We start from the raw sequence: 14,570 nt of genomic DNA on the forward strand, positions 1-14,570 counted from the left end.
GTCATTTTAATTATGATGTGTCTTAAAGTAATTAAAAATTGTTAATCATAGTCCCATGATTTACAAAGTTATTTGCGAATGCTTTTCCCAGCTTCTGCCACCTCTACTAGCACTGCTGCTCTCCTGTACTTTAGGTCATCCTTGATCGCTTCTCTGCACTGTTTTGCCAGCTTGGACATTCGCTTGTGGTTGCCTGAGGCATGTTCCAAGCCACGTTGGCGAATAAGTTCAAGAGTGTTCGAAGAAAGGTGTTTTTTTTTTGGTGTGGCTATCTCTCTCTTGGCATTCCTTGCACAATCATGGAGATGCTGAATCATTCGATCGTATTCCTCGTCAATGTTATCAATGACGGCATCTTCCCATGTTGCCGCAACAGAGCCAAAGAGCTCCCAGTTAGTGGTCGTTCTGGGAGTTCTCTTCTTAAACTTTGCATTCTTTTCTCCCCATTCTGTGAGGCAGAATTTTGCACGAAGGAGACGGTGTCCGATCCCGTTTGGAATTTTGGGACAACAGCAACATCGGTCAGGCAAAACTGCCGAGTGAATATGATGTGGTTTATTTCATTATGGAACCATCCACTGGGAGACTCCCATGTCCAACGTTTAGATTCAGCCTTTTGGAACTTTGAGTTACCATGGATGGTCTTGGTTAACATGATGAACTCAGACAGTCTCTCACCCTGTTCGTTCCATTCTAGTCCATGGGTCCCGATGTGGAGTTCATCGGCTGATCTTCTTGATCCTATCTTGGCATTAAAATCACCGACAATGATCTTGTAGAAGGTGTGGTCTTCTTTATAGAAGTTCTCCAGCTCCATGTAGAACTTCTCAATTTCTCCTTCACCATAATTTGATGTTGGTGCATAGACAACAAAGATAGAAACTGCCGGCAGTGAGCCACATCTATTCAAGTGTAATCATCCGATTCGGGTTGTCAGGCATTCAAATGAATCAATGCTCCTGGCTAAGTTCGTGTTGACAAGGATACCGGCACCACCGACGCCTCTTTTGTCACATGTTCCAAGGAACAGTTCTTCTCCAGTGTCAAAAACGGCATGATGTGATTGATGGCTTCTCGTTTCGGTCAGACCAATGATGTCATACTTGATCATTCGTGCTTGTACCATCATGTCCTTGATAGATGCATCAGATGCCAGTGTACGTGCGTTGAAACATCATTTTTTTCTTTCTTCATTTTGGCAGCCTAGTTCGGCCTTGAGACTTTATCAGCCTCTCCTTCCACATCCTTCTCGACTCTGCTGTATTCAGTGTCAGGGGAATGAGATCCATTTTTACTGGATTTGGCATATCGAATATACCACGGATAGCTTGCCAGGCTCTGCCGTGTGGGTGGGATATTCAGGGTAGCCTGAAAAATAAATAGACATAAATTAAAAAGTCGCGTGGCCGCAAATGCAGCCGCGCGCTCCCGGGAGCTTAGTGTGATAATCTCTGTCTGGATCCTGGCCGTTGTTGGGGTTACATGGCAGTTGGTGGGTGTAACTGTCTAGCTACTGGAAGGTCCAGTCGCAAACCGTGCAGGCTTGGAGATCTCAGTCCCGGGTTCCGCACACCTGGGTTTCTCTGCCAGTTTCTTTATGGATGAGGCTCATCCAAGCATGTGGAGAGTGGTCTCAGCATGACTTTGGCTGGGTCCCAGAGATCTTCAGCTGTCGGGCCCTGGTGAGGACAGTCAGGCACTGAGGGAAGGCTCAGGAGCTGAGAACATAAAATGGAATAAAGAAAGCATTTTCAACAAATGATGTTAGAAGAATTGGATAGCCATATGTAATAAATTTAAACTGGATCCATATTTCACACCTTATACAAATGTCAACTGAAAGTGGATCAAAGACCTTGAGATCACACCTGAATCTATAAAGTACATTGAAGAAAATATAGGCAGAACGCTCCAATACCTAGACTGCAAAGGAATATTCAATGATACAATGCCATTGGCAAAGGCAATGATCAAAACTAAACAAATGGGACTGCATCAATCTTAAAAGATTCTGTATGGCAAAAGAAACACAGGCTAGAGAATTACAGAATTCATCCCTGATGAATACAGATGCAAAGATCTTCAACAAAATACTAGCAAATAGAATCCAACGTGTCATCAAAAAGATCATACACTATGACCAAGTAGGATTCATCCCAGGTATGCAAGGATGGCCTACCATTCTCAAATCAATCAACAAAATACCCCATATCAAGAAAAGGAAAGATAAAACCATACGATCCAATTAATAGATGCCACGAAGGCATTTGACAAGATCCAGCACCCATTTATGATAAAAACTCAGCAAAATGGGAGTTGAAGGAACTTTCTTTAATATAGTCAAAGCCATCTACCACAAGCCCACAGCAAGCATTATTCTCAGTTGGGAAAAGCTGAGAGCCTTCCCTCTAAGATTGGGTACAAGACAGGGTTGCCCACTTTCACCACTCCTATTCAATATAGTACTGAAAGTACTTCCCATAGCACTTAGGCAAGTAAAGGATATCAAAGGCATCCATATGGGAAAGGAAGAAGTCAAGCTATCACTATTCTCAGATGACATGATACCATACTTAGAAAACCCTTAAGGCTCTACAGAAAAGCTCCTAAAAATAATAGGATTGTATAGCAGAGTGACAGGTTACAAAATCAATACCCAAAAGTCCATGGCGTTCCTATACACGAATAATGAAAAATAATAAAGAAGTATTTAAAAAATCCCATTCAAAATACTGCCCCAGAAAATTAAGTACCTTGTAATCAGCGTAACTAAAGAGGTAAAGGACCTATACAAAGAAAACTATAGAACGCTACTTCAAGAAATAAAAGAGGACACTAGGAAATGGAAGCACATCCCCTGCTCATGGATTGGGAAGATTAAAATTGTTAAAATGGTAATACTACCCAAAGCATTGTACAGATTCAATGCAGTCCCTATAATGACACCTAAGACATTTTATTAAGAAATAGACAAAACATTCCTGAAATTCATATGGAGTAATAAACCCCCTCTTAATCTGGAGAACCTGGCAGGCTACTGAGAGTATTCTGCTCTCATGGCAGAGCCTGGCAAACTCCCCGTGGAGTATTCAATATGCCAAAAAACAGTACCAATGATGGGTCTCATTCCCCTGACCCTCAAAGAGCCTCGAATGTGGCACTTTCTCAAATCTCAGGGCTAGGATGAAGAAGACGTTACTGGTGCCTGCTTGAGGAAATTGATAAACAACAGGATGACAGTGATACAGTGAATAAACCCCCACGAATAGCCAAAGTAACCCTTGGGAAAAGGAAGATGGGTGGCATCGCCTTCTCCAATCTCAAACTGTACTACAAAGTGGTAGTTATTAAAACAGCATGGTATTGGAAAAGAAACAGAACTGCAGACCAATGGAACAGAGTTGAATATTCTGACACAGTCTCTTAATTTTTGATAAAGGAGAAAGAATTTTGAAGTGGAACAAGGAAAACCTCTTCAACAACTGGTGCTGGGAAAACTGGAGAGCTACATTCTTATTTCTGTTGAATGCCAAGCACAAAAGTCAGATCAAAGTAGATGAAAGACCTCAATATCATACCTGAAACTATAAAGTACATGGAGTAAAATGTAGGGAAAACCCTCCATGACACTGAAGCTAAAGGCAGCTTTAAAGGATGAAACACCACTGACCAAGCAAGCAGAAATAAATACAAACAAATGGGACAACATTAAACTCTAAAAAGCTTTTGCACCTCAAAAGAAACAGTGACTAAAATACAGAAAGAGTCCACGGAATGGAAAAAATATTTACTCAGTACTCATCATATAGGGGCTTAATATCCAGGATCACGGTCATGGTCCTCCCGTTGTTCATTGATTTGCTCGAGCGGGCCCAGTAACATCTCCATTGGAGACTTTGTTGTTACTGTGTTTGGCATATAGAATATGTCACGGGTAGCTTGCTAGGCTCTGCCATGCGGGCGAGATACTCCCGGTAGCTTGCTGAGCTCTCTGAGAGGGGTGGAAGAATCGAACTCCAGTCGGCCATGTTGGCCGCTTGTAAGGCAAATGCCCTATCGCTGTGCTATTACTCCAGGACAATTGTAGAACTTTACAACAAAAAACTGCTAACCCCATCAAAGAATGGAGCGAAGAAATGAACAGAAACTTCCATAAAAAAGAAGTTCAAATGGCCAAAAGGCACATGAAAAAATGCTTTACAGTACTAATCATTAGATAGCGGCAAATCAAAACAACAATGAGAATATCATCTCACACCACAGAGACTGGCACACATCAAAAAGAACAAGAACAACCATTGCTGACCAGATGCGGGGAGGAAGAGACTCTCATTCATTGTTGGTGGAAATGCTGATTGGTCCAGCCTTTTTGGAAAACTATATGGACATTCCTCCAAAAGCTAGAAATTGAGTTTTCATCTGACCCAGCAATACCACTCCTGGGAATTTAGCCCAGAGATGCAAAAATACAGTAGAAATGATACCTGCACTTGTATGTTTATTGCAGCACATTTTACAATAGCCACCGTCCATGTCACTGTCATCCTGTTGATTGTCGAATTACTCAAGCGGGCACCAGTAACGTCTCCATTCCTCCCAGACCTGAGATTTTAACAGCCTCTTTTTACTCATCTTTTCCTAACGATTGGAGGCTCTTTCAGGGTCAGGGGAATGAGACCTGTTGTCGTTACTGTATTTGGCATATCAAATATGACACGGGGAGTTTGCCAGCCTCTGCCTGTGCGGGCAGGATACTCTCAGTACTCAGGCTCTCTGAGAGGCATATATTTATATATTTTTCTTTAGGATTTGTTGCCTTCTGTTTGAACCCCATAATATGTAGAAATTGTGGTAAATGGGTAGGAAGTGTGTTATAATGTGTCCGGAAAGCACCCTGGAGCGTGGTGGTGGTTGGGTAGTGGAGGTCGGCTGCCAGGGCTGGGTCCCTTGGGCTCTCACCCACCCACAGCCTGGCGCGGAGTCCGGTGGCATGGTTCTGGGAGCCTCATTTTATACTCCCATCTGGGAGGAGCATCCTGAGTTCTGGAGGGTGGCCGATGAGGAGATTATCAGGTGCTGGCAGGGTGTGGCTTATGGATGTGATTCTTGAGTCACCGGAGATGGGGGAAGCAAGCAGAGGATCTCTGTTCCGGGGTCCTGTTGAGTCCAGAGTCCAAGGTCATGAAGTTCTGCATTATCTGGCTCCCGCAGGACTTATTCATGCATGAGGCTTGGCCTGAGCATCTGAGAAAAACATTGCAATCACTCAACTCAGTGACAGCATCGCTGCTGAATTTCATCACGACTCCAGAATTCATGACAGCACTCTCCATCCCGGATCACAGCACCATCAGTGGGTGGGCGCTGCATGACAGGGCCTGGCCGCCCATGCCAGTGCACCCGAGGCGGGAGGTGCAGATTGGGCAGGTGCCCACGGCGGGCCCAGAGCACACCCAGGGCTGGAGGGGACGCATACGGGAAGGCATGGGGTGCAGGGTCTGAAACCCAAGTGCCCGAGAACAGATGACTGATTAAAGAAACTCTGGTATATCTACACAATGGAATACTATGCAGCTGTTAGAAGAGATGGAACCATGAAAATCGCATATAAGTGGATGGACATGGAGAATATCATGCTAAGTGAAATGAGTCAGAAAGTGACAAACATAGAATGACTTCACTCATTTGTGGAATATAAAATAGCATAATATGAGACCAACACCTAAGGACAGTAGAGATAAGGGCCAGGAGAATCACACCATGGTTTAGAAGGTGGCGCCATGTGCTGGAGAAAAAGACAGGTGGGACAGAGAGGGAACCAATAAGTAAATGATGATTGGAGGAATTTTCCAGTATGGAAGATGTGTGCTGATAGTAGACCAAGGACCAAACACGATGATCTGTATTTCCCGTTGTTCATCGATTTGTTCGAGCAGGTACCAGTAATGTCTCCATTGTGAGACTTATTGTTACTCTTTTTGGCACATCAAATACGCCACGGGGAGCTTTCTAGGTTCTGCTGAGCGGGCAGGATACTCTCAATAGCTTGCTGGGCTCTCCAAGAGTGACAGAGAAATCAAACCCGGTTTGGCCACGTTCAAGGCAAATGCCCTACCCACAGTGCTATTGCTCCAGCCCATTGCAAATCATCATACCCAAAATTAGAGAGAAAGAGTAGAAAGGACTGTACATGCCACAGAGGTAGGGAGTGGGGTGTGGTGGTGGTGGCGGGTGAGACACTGGGAACAATGGTGGTGGGAAATGTGCACTGGTGGAGAGATGGGTGCTCAAGCATTGACTGAAATGCAATCATGTAAGTTTGTAACTGTATCTCACGGTGATTCAATAAAACTATTAAAAAAAGAAACAAAGGATAAAAGTAAATGACAGCTGAGTGAGAAAAAATATTTGCACTCAACACACCAGTAAAGGGTTGGTATCCGAATCAATAAAGTATGCAATAAAGTACAATTGAGAAAAAAATCTAAAAGTGCCATCCAAAAGTGGGGAGAAGAAATGAACAATTTTCTAAGGAATACTAAAAGATGGCCCCAGGCACATGAAAAAAGTGCTCAGTATCACTTATAGTTGGAGAAACCCAAATAAAGACAACAATAAGATATCTTAAACCCCCATAAATAGCTAAGGCAATTCTTGGGGAAAAAAGAAAATGAGAGGCGTTACCTTCCCCAACTTCAAATTGTACTACAAAGCGTTAGTAATTAAAACAGCATGGTAATGGAACAGACAGACCCATAAACCAATGAAATAGGGTTGAATATTTGACAATCACCCTCAAACATATGATCATTTAACCTTTGATAAGTGAGCAAGAAATACGAAGTCGAGCAAGGAAATCATCTTTAACAAATGGTGCTTCTGCACCTCAAAAAAAACTGTGACCAAGATACAAAACTGTGGAATGGGAAAGATTATTTACCCAACCCCCTTCTGATAAAGGATTAATATCAAAGATATACAAGGCACTGGTTGAACTTTACAAGAAAAAAACCTCCAACCCCAACAAAACATGGGGAGAGAAATGAACAGAAACTTCTCAAAAAATAAATACAAATGGCCAAAAAGCACATGAAAAATACTCTTCATCACTAATGAAAAGGGAGATGCAAATAAAAACCAGAACATCATCTCACATCACGGAAACTGGAACACATCCAAAAGAACAAGAGCAACTAGTGCTGCTGCAGTTGTGGGGAGAAAAGGACTCTCTTTCATTGTTGGTAGAAATGCCAACCGGTCCAGTCTTTTTGGAAAACAATATGGACATTCATCAAAAAACTAGAAAGTAAGCTCCCATTTGACCCAGCAATATCATTTCTGGGACTATAACCTGGGGGTCCCCAAAACACCATCTGCATTCCTATGTTCATTGGAGCATTATTCACAATAGCCATAATCTGGATGCAACATGAGTGCCCAAGACCAGAAGAATGGATAATGAAAGTATGGCACATCTACTCTATGGAATATTATGCAACTGTTAGAAAAAATGTAATGAACTTTGCCTATAAATGGATAAACATGGTAAGTATCATGCTGAATTAAATGAATCAGGAGAGGCATATAGAATAACTGCATTCATTTGTGGAATATAAAAATATATAGTAGGAGACTAATATTAATCCCCAGGGAAAAAAGAGACTAGGAGGACTGGTCAATGGTTGGAATCAACCACAAGTGTGCGTGGGCCAGAGGGTAGGTAGATAGAAAAGAGACCAGTACAACAATAATAGCTGAGAATGATCACCATGGACAAGAACTGAGTGTTAAAAGTAGGAAAAGGGTTACTCCTGATAACCTTTCAATATCAAGATTGCAAATCACAATGTACAAAAGGAGAGAAAGACAGAGACAGAGAAAAAGGAGGGAGAGAAGAAAATCAACTGCCATAGAGGCAGGCTGGGGGATGGGGTTGGGGGCAATGCGAAGGAAAACTGGGACACTGATGTTGGGAAATGTACAGTGGTGGAGGGATGAGTGTTGGAATACTGTATGACTGAAACTTAATCATAAATAGCTTTGTAGGGGCTGAAGTGATAGCACAGCGGGTAGGGTGTTTGCCTTTCATGTAGCCAACCCAGGTTCAATTCCCAGTATCCCATAGGGTCTCTCGAGCACCACCAGGAGTAATTCCTGAGTGCAGAGCCAAGAGTAACCCTTGTGTGACCCACCCCCCCCCCGCAAAAAAAAAAAACCCACAGCTTTGTAAGGCTCTATCTCATAGTGATTGATTTTTTCAAAAAGTAAAAAAAAAAGAAATTTAAATGCTTGAAAAATAAGATACCATATTGCATCAATGATAATGACACAAATCAAAAATACTGGGAACAATCTCTGTTTGCAGAGGTGTGTTACAAAAGGAACTTCCATCCACCGCCTGTGGGAATTTTGTCTGGTCCAACCTTTATGAAAAACAGTATGGGGAGTACTCAGTCAACTCAGAATTGAGCAACCATTTGACCCAGCAATTTCACTTTTGGGTATCTATCCCCATGACAGAAAAACTTCCACTCAAAGGAATGTATGCATAATTGGTACAATAGCTAAAATGTCCAACCACAGATAAGTAGATTTTGACGATGTGATACACACACACACACACAAACACTGGAACACTACATAGCTGTAAGGTGTGATGAAATCACACGATTTGCAGCAATGTGGATGGAACTAGAAGGCATCATGTTAAATGAAGCAAGCCAGAATTAGAAGAATAACAGAGGATGGCGCTACTTATATGCTGTATTTAGACTAACTGGATAAGGGAATGAAATGTTTTAAAGGCAGTATGCCCAGACCAAACTTGGCCCCATGTGAAGCATGGCAACAGGCGCCAGAGCAGATTAAGACCTGTCCTTGTCACTGTCGATACCCAGTAGGGAGTGTCTGGGCACCTTTGACAAGCACTAGGTATCTGCCTTGAGTCTCACCAAACCCCACAAGAATTGTCAGCTTAGCAAGCCATTCCTAACTGCAGCATCTAGCCCTAATTGGGATTGGGCCGGGGAAAAGCAGAGTTGGAAAGGTGATAGGTCAGTAATGCTAAAGTTTGTGATTGGACCATCCTCTTAAGACAAGACCCTCTATAAAATATGTGTGTATTTGGCAATAAAGTGAAGGGCCATCGACTGTCTTCTGGAGTGGTTTTTCTGAGCACCTGTCATCCTTCGCCTGACATCTGCCGGGACCCGGGACCCAGTGTGTCTGGGCATGTTGGGGAAAAAATTGTTCCCCCAAAACTTCATAGTATAGGGAAGAGAATGAAAGAAAGAGTGAAGGGAGGGGTGAGGGAGAAGAGACAGATGAGAAGCAACAGGGCCAGGTCAGGGGATTAAGGTGCAATGATGGTGAAAGAGCAACTAGTGCTGTTGCAGTTGTGGGGAGAAAAGGACTCTCTTTCATCGTTGGTGAAAGTTCTGAGAGAAACTTGAATATGTAGATCCAGCAATGCCTTATATCTTGCTTATCTGCCTTTTTAAATTGTAAGCTATCTTACATAGCAATTACTTCTCCTGCCATTATATCCACAGTATTTGTGACAGTACTTGTTAAGTCATAAATATTTAATCAATGTAATATCTATTTCTCACAGCATTGACTTCAGGGACATCTTCAATATAGTGCAACAGGAAAAGAAAATAAAAATAAGTGTATATCAAACTAAAAAGTTTCTACAATAAAGATGTGATGAGTAAAATAAAGACACTAGGATAGGAAAAATATTTGTGTCATTCATCTGATAAGATATATAAAGGACTCACAAAATTCAACAACAGTCTGGATTGGCTCATGAGCACTATTTACAATAACCAATACATGGACACAAACCAAATGTCAACAGATGAGTGAATAAAGAAATCCTGATATATGTATGTATGCAGGTATCAGTTATAAGAAAATATAAAATCTTTTGTTACCATATGTATGGAGTTATAGTATGTTAACTGAATTATTTCAGAGGGAGGACAAAGACTGAATAATTTCACCTATAAGTAGCACTGTGCACTGTAGCACTGTCCTCCCATTGTTCATCGATTTGCTTGAGCGGGCACCAGTAATGTCTCCATTGTGAGACTTGTTACTGTTTTTGGCATATCGAATGTGTAACGGGTAGTTTGCCAGGCTTTGCCGTGCGGGAGGGATATTCTTGGTAGCTTGCCGGGCTTTCCGAGAGACAGAGAAATCGAACCCAGGTCAGTCACGCTCAAGGCAAACACCCTACCCTCTGTGCTATCGCTCCAGCCCACACTTATAAGTGGTAAATTTTAAAAGTTAGAAATGGACAACGATTAATTAAAATAAACAATTGGATTCTCACAACAAAATTCAGTTTACCAAGGAGGGGAAACAGAAGTTGGGGGAAGAGTAATGTAGAAAAGAAGTGACACAAGGACATTGGTGGAGTCTTTGGCACTTTGATGGTGGTGAATATGCAGTAACTTTGTATATGAAAAGCATAAAAACTAAAACTACTGTAAACCATAGTACCACAATAACAAAATAGATATTTCAATTCCATAATAATATACTCACCAAAGTTTACTTCTAATATTTTTAAGTTTTATATCTTTAAATTGTTATAAAGGGATATAATGAGGAACATTTTTTCATGCTATACTTAGATGCCTTCAACACAACTTAATGAACAATTCAGCACTTCTCCGACAATGTGAAATATTACATGTAAATTTTTATTTTAAAAAAGATATTCTGGGCTAGTTCTAGTTCTCAGCAGTAGAAGTCTCTTGTGTGAAATCCTGGGTTAGATTCTTGAGACCACCAAAAGAAGAAAGAAAGAAAGAAAGAAAGAAAGAAAGGAAGGAAGGAAGGAAGGAAGGAAGGAAGGAAGGAAGGAAGGAAGGAAAGAAAGATTCTATGCATGTCTGTGTTCGTTTCTGGGTCTTGTCTGTAAAATTTCCATGGGCTGGAGCGATAGCACAGCGGGTAGGGCGTTCGCCTTACAAGCGGCCAACATGGCCGACCTGAGTTCGATTCCTCCGCCCCTCTCTGAGAGCCCGGCAAGCTACCGAGAGTATTCGATATGCCAGACACAGTAACAACAAAGTCTCCAATGGAGACGTTACTGGGCCCGCTCGAGCAAATCGACAATCAACGGGAGGGCCTTTACTTTACTTTTACTAGCATAAATCTCCAAGCATCTCAAAATCAACTTCAACTTTTTCTAGTTACAAGAATTAGTGAATTATGTGAAATACTGAGAGCTGCCAATTTTATTTTTCTGTTTTCTGTTGTTGTTTGTTTGTTTGGGGGCCCACCAGGTTGTGTTCAGGACTTAATCCTGGCAGGGCTCAGGGGTCCATACAGAATGCTGGGGATAAAAACGTGCAAGAAAAGTACCCTACCCGCTGTTGCTGTTCTGGCCCCAGCTTTTAAAAAATCTTTAAATCAATCAGAATATTTAATACTGAATATTTTATATTCATGTAAAATTTATATTCATATCAGCCATTTTGAACAAAAAATAGTTAAGGTGTAAATAAACATAAAAGATATAAATGATAGATGACAGAAAGATATGGAGAGGGGATATAAAGAACTAAAAATAGTAGACAACAAGTCACCAGTGTGATAGTACAGCAGGTACAGTGTTTACCTTTCACACAACTGACTAGGATTCAATCCCCAGCATCCCATATGATCCCCTGAGCACTGCTAGGAGTAATTCCTGAGTGCAGAGCCAGGAGTAACCTCTGAGCATTGTCAGGTGGATCCAAAAACAATAACAAAAAAGCAGACAATAAAAGCTAAGAGAGGGGGCTGGAGCCATGTGGTGTTTGCCTTGCACACAGCCGACCCGGGCTGACTCCAGAATGCCATATGGTCCCCCGAGCACCACCAGGAGTAATTCCTGAGTGCAGATCCAGGAATAACCTGTGCATCACCGGTTATGACCCAAAAAAGCAAAAAAAAAAAGTTAAGAGAATGTGCTAAGACTTAATTCTTTAGATTTTTTTCTCCTCCTGCTCACACTTAACTGAAATTTCAGAACAACAACAAAATAACTGTTTTAATAATATTTCATATCTTGAGTCATTATGAAAATCATAGTGAAAAGTCATAATTTACTAGCTAGTAGTCATACAGATCTAACACAGAAATGAGAGACAAAATTTATTGGGATCTTAATGTATTTATAGTAATTCAAAGTTATACAGCAAGTATTGGGTGCCACCAAAAGAGAACACTGATTTTCTGCTATGGTTCCATATCACAGGCATTATTTGCTGTGGTGAGTTCACCATGATTCATTTGCCTTGCACTTCAATCTTAGAGGACTAGTCTGATCTTGGTCATATCTCAGAATTCTCCAAATCCAGATGATGAAGTCAAGCTGATAACATCATAGGACTGAAAGATATAAAAATAGGACAATTTGTTAATTTATATTGATAAATACAATTGCCATACAAATCAGATATGTTAGTAAAAAATACTCTTAATTTTCCATTGTAGGCAGTTTACAAGGAACAAAATGATATTAAAATGTTTCTTCATGAAGATTAAAACCAAATAGTAGAATACAGACAACTAGTACCATGCTTTGTATCTTACATATCTATCTGTCACAGTAAATTATTCATCCATCATACAGACTAAGTGTTTCCAATACCATAAGAATATTTTCATAAGATACCTAATTTTGTGTTTGTTTTCATGACATTCATAAGCAATCAACTCGTCTCATTCTTTCCCCATTTCCCATCAACATATCCTTATATTCTTTAGAAATCATGCATTTTTATAGAAATATGTATATGCACTTAAACTATATAATACAAACATCACAGAAAAAATTACTCCTGCCAAACTGGTGCCTCTCCATTCCTATTAGTCCAGAAAAAAATAAGTACCAATATTTTGTAAATGATTTTTGATGTATTCAAACATATACATAGGTATAGTACCTACAGTAATATAAAGTCTTAGAAAGGAAATTTTATATATAAGTTATGCTATCTATTATGCAAATGTTTTTTAATCCATTTAATGTCTTAATAATTTTCTATGTAAATATATATCTATATAAAATATATAAATATATTAAATATTTGAGAGATGGATGCTGAAAGTGGTTTATAGACCAAACACGATGGCCACTCTATACCTCTATTGCAAACCACAACACCCTAAAGGAAAGAGAGAGCAAAAGGGAATGCCCTTTCACAAAGGCGGGTGGGGGGGGGGATTGGGTGGGAGGATGGGAGGGTTACTGGAATCATTGGTGGTGGAGAATGGGCACTGGTGGAGGGAATGGGTACTCTATCATTGTATAACTGAAACCCAAGCATGGAAGTTTGTAAGTCTACAACAGTACCTCATGATGTTTCACTAATAAAAAAAGAATATAAACAAAATGAAACAGAGACCAGAATACAAAGACGATCCACAGAATGGGAAAGGATATTCACTCAATATCCATCTGATAAAGGGCTGATATGAAGGATATACAAGGCACTGGTCGAACTCCACAAGAAGAAAACATCCAACCCCATCAGAAAACGGGGCGATGAAATGAACAGAAACTTTCTCAAAGAAGAAATCAGAATGGCTAAAAGGTACACGAGAAAATTCTCTACATCACTAAATATCAGGGAGATGCAGATCAAAACAACAATGAGATACCATCTCACACCACAGAGACTGGCCCACATCCAAAAGAACAAAAGCAACCAATGTTGCCTTGGATATGGGGAAAAAGGGGCTCTCCTTCACTGCTGGTGGGAATGCCAAATGGTTCAGCCCTTTCGGAAAACAGTATGGACGATTCTCAAAAAAAATTAGAAATTGAGCTCCCATTTGACCCAGCAATACCACTTCTGGGAATATATCCTGGAGAGACAAAAAAGTATAGTCGAAATGACATCTGCACTTGTATGTTCATTGCTGCACTGTTTACAATAGCCAAAATCTGGAAAAACCCGAGTGCCCGAGAACAGATGACTGGTTAAGTAAACTCTGCTACATTTACACAATGGAATACTACGTAGCTGTTAGAAAGGATGAAGTCATGAAATTTATATACATGTGGTACTACATGGAAAGTATCATGCTAAGCGAAATGAGTCAGAAAGAGAGAGACAGACATAGAAAGATTGCACTCACCTGTGGAATATAAAGTAACAGAATAGGAGACTAACATCCAAGAATTATAGAGATAAGGGCCAGAGGTTTGCCCTACGGTTTGGAAGCCGGCCTCACATGCTGGGGGAAAAGGCAGCTCAGACAGAGAGGGTGCTGGGACGACCCGCTTGGGTTGGGAGCCGGTCTCACATGCTGGGGGAAAAGGCAGCTCAGACAAAGAAGGGAACACCAAGTCAAGGGTGCTTGGGAGGACCCTCTTGGTTTGGAAGCTGCCGAAAATAGACTATAGACCGAACAGGATGACTACTCAATACCTCTATTGCCAACCACAATACCCAAAAGGAGAGAGATAAGAAAAGGGAATACCCTGCCACAGAGGTGGGGTGGGGAGGGGTAGGGGGTGGGGGTGGGTGGGAGGGATACTGAGATCATTGGTGGTTGAGAAT

At 41.1% G+C, this 14,570-nt stretch overlaps 1 protein-coding gene across 3 annotated transcripts in view; it reads right to left on the bottom strand.

The window, feature by feature from the left end:
- Window positions 1-12,053: 12,053 nt before the first annotated feature.
- Window positions 12,054-14,570, bottom strand: part of NBDY (negative regulator of P-body association) — a 112,730-nt gene continuing 110,213 nt past the window's right edge. Inside the window, exon 2 of one of the 3 annotated variants that reach the window (XR_008794616.1) lies at window positions 12,054-12,390. The gene's annotated coding sequence lies outside the window, so the exon portion shown is untranslated. The remainder of the gene's footprint in view (window positions 12,391-14,570) is intronic. The other 2 variants (XM_056130140.1, XR_008794615.1) reach the window with 2 other exon arrangements.

Source organism: Sorex fumeus, unplaced genomic scaffold (assembly GCF_029834395.1).
Source record: "Sorex fumeus unplaced genomic scaffold, SorFum_2.1 ptg000073l, whole genome shotgun sequence".
Lineage (NCBI taxonomy): Eukaryota > Metazoa > Chordata > Mammalia > Eulipotyphla > Soricidae > Sorex > Sorex fumeus.